Consider the following 3377-nt stretch of genomic DNA (forward strand, 5'->3'; position numbering starts at 1 on the left):
CTTACATTTAGGTCTCGAATCCATTTTGAGTTTATTTTTGTGTATGGTGTTAGGGAGTGTTCTAATTTCATTCTTTTACATGTAGCTGTCCAGTTTTCCCAGCACCACTTATTGAAGAGGCTGTCTTTTCTCCATTTTATATTCTTGCCTCCTTTATCAAAAATAAGGTGACCATAGGTGGGTGGGTTTATCTCTGGGCTTTCTATCCTGTTCCATTGAGCTATTTTTCTGTTTTTATGCCAGTACCATATTGTCTTGATTACTGTAGCTTTGTAGTGTAGTCTGAAGTCAGGGAGTCTGATTCCTCCAGCTCCGTTTTTTCCCCTCAAGACTGCTTTGGCTATTCGGGGTCTTTTGTGTCTCCATACAAATTTTAAGATCTTTTTGTTCTAGTTCTGTAAAAAATGCCATTGGTAATTTGATAGGGATTTCATTGAATCTGTAGATTGCTTTGGGTAGTATAGTCATTTCACAATGTTGATTCTTCCAATCCAAGAACATGGTATATCTCTCCATCTGTTGGTATCATCTTTAATTTCTTTCATCAGTGTCTTATAGTTTTCTGCATGCAGGCCTTTTGTCTCCTTAGGTAGGTTTATTCTTAGGTTTTTTATTCTTTTTGTTGCAATGGTAAATGGGAGTGTTCCCTTAATTTCTTTTTCAGATTTTTCATTATTAGTGTATAGGAATGCAAGAGATTTCTGTGCATTAATTTTGTATCCTGCTACTTTACGAAATTCATTGCTTAGCTCTAGTAGTTTTCTGGTGGCATCTTTAGGATTCTCATCTGCAAACAGTGACAGCTTTACTTCCTTTCCGATTTGGATTCCTTTTATTTCTTTTTCTTCTCTGATTGCTCTGGCTAAAACTGCCAAAACTATGTTGAATAATAGTGGTGAGAGTGGGCAACCTTGTCTTGTTCCTGATCTTAGTGGAAATGGTTTCAGTTTTTCACCATTCAGAATGATGTAGGCTGTGGGTTTGTCATATATGGCCTTTATTATGTTGAGGTAAGTTCCCTCTATGCCTACTTTCTGGAGGGTTTTTATCATAAATGAGTGTTGAATTTCATCGAAAGCTTTTTCTGCATCTATTGAGATGATAATGTGGTTTTTCTCCTTCAAACTGTTAATATGGTTCATCACATTGATTTGCGTACGTTGAGGAATTCTTACATTCCTGGGATAAACCCCACTTGATCATGGTGCATGATCCTTTTAATGTGCTGTTGGATTCTGTTTGCTACTATTTTGTTGAGGATCTTTGCATCTATGTTCATCAGTGATATTGGCCTGTAGTTTTCTTTTTTTATAGCATCTTTGTCTGGTTTTGGTATCAGGGTGATGGTGGCCTTGTAGAATGAATTTGGGACTCTTCCTCCCTCTGTTATAGTGTGGAAGAGTTTGAGAAGGACAGGTGTTAGCTCTTCTCTAAATGTTTGATAGAATTCGCCTGTGAAGCCATCTGGTTCTGGGCTTTTGTTTATTTGAAGATTTTTAATCACAGTTTCAATTTCAGTGCTTGTGGTTGGTCTGTTTATATTTTGTATTTCTTCCTGGTTCAGTCCCAGAGGGTTGTGCATTTCTAAGAATTTGTCCATTTCTTCCAGGTTCCGTTTTATTGGCACAGAGTTGCTTGTAGTAATCTCACATGATCCTTTGTATTTCTGCAGTGTCAGTTGTTACTTCTCTTTTTTCATTTCTAATTCTATTGATTTGAGTCTTCTCCCTTTTTTTCTTGATGAGTCTGGCTAATGGGTTATCAATTTTGTTTCTCTTCTCAAAGAACCAGCTTTTAGTTTTATTGATCTTTGCTATTGTTTCCTTCAGTTCATTTTCATTTATATCTGATCTGATCTTTATGATTTCTTTCCTTCTGCTAACCTTGGGGTTTTTTTGTTCTTCTTTCTCGAATTGCTTTAGGTGTAAGGTTAGATTGTTTGTTTGAGATATTTCTTGTTTCTTGAGGTAGGATTGTATTGCTATTAACTTCTCTTGTAGAACTGCTTTGGCTGCATCCCAAAGGTTTGGGTTGTCGTGTTTTCATTGTCATTTGTTTCTAGGTATATTTTGATTTCCTCTTTGATTTCCTCAGTGATTGCTTGGTGATTTAGTAGTGTATTGTTTAGCCTCCATGTGTTTTTTTTTTTTTTTTTTTTACAGATTTTTTTCCTGTAATTGATATCTAATCTCATAGCGTTATGGTTGGAAAAGATACTTGATACAACTTCAATTTTCTTAAATTTACCGAGGATTGATTTGTGACCCAAGATATGATCTATCCTGAAGAATGTTCCATGAGCACTTGAGAAGAAAGTGTATTCTGTAGTTTTTGGGTGGAATGTCCTATAAATATCAATTAAGTCCATCTTGTTTAATGTATCATTTAAAGCTGGTGTTTCCTTATTTATTTTCATTTTGGATGATCTGTCCTTTGGTGAAAGTGGGGTGTTAAAGTCCCCTACTATTATTGTGTTACTGTTGATTTCCCCTCTTATGGCTGTTAGCATTTGCCTTATGTATTGAGGTGCTCCTATGTTGGGGTGCATAAATATTTACAATTGTTATATCTTCTTGTTGGATTGATCCCTTGATCATTATGTAGTGTCCTTCTTTGTCTCCTGTAATAGTCTTTATTTTAAAGTCTGTTATGTCTGATATGAGAATTGCTACTCCAGCTTTTTTTGGATTTCCATTTGCATGGAATATCTTTTTCCATCCCCTCACTTTCAGTCTGTATGTGTCCCTAGGTCTGAAGTGGGTCTCTTGTAGACAGCATATGTATGGGTATTGTTTTTGTATACGTTCAGCTAGTCTATGTCATTTTTCAGAGCATTTAATCCATTTACATTTAAGGTAATTATCGATATGTATGTTCCTTTTACCATTTTCTTAATTGTTTTGGGTTTGTTATTGTGGCTCTTATTCTCTTGTGTTTCCTGCCTAGAGAAGTTCCTCTAAGGTTTGTTGTAGAGGTTGTTTGGTGGTGCTGAATTCTATTAGCTTTTGCCTGTCTGTAAAGTTTTAATTTCTCCATCAAATCTGAATGAGATCGTTACTGGTTGTTGTAATCTTGTTTGTAGGTTTTTCCCTTTCATCACTTTAAATATGTCCTGCCACTCCCTGCTGGTCTGCAGAGTTTCTGCTGAAAGATCAGCTCTTAACCTTACAGGGATTCCCTTGTATGTTAATTGTTGCTTTTCCCTTGCTGCTGTTAATATTTTTCTTTGTATTTATTTTTTGATAGTTTGATTAATATGTGTCTTGGTGCGTTTCTCCTTGGATTTATCCTTTATGGAGCTCTCTGCGCTTCCTCTTCTTGACTGAGTATTTCGTCTCCCATATTAGGGAAGTTTTCTACTATAATCTCTTCAAATA

Source organism: Eschrichtius robustus, chromosome 5 (assembly GCF_028021215.1).
Source record: "Eschrichtius robustus isolate mEscRob2 chromosome 5, mEscRob2.pri, whole genome shotgun sequence".
In the NCBI taxonomy this organism is placed as follows: domain Eukaryota; kingdom Metazoa; phylum Chordata; class Mammalia; order Artiodactyla; family Eschrichtiidae; genus Eschrichtius; species Eschrichtius robustus.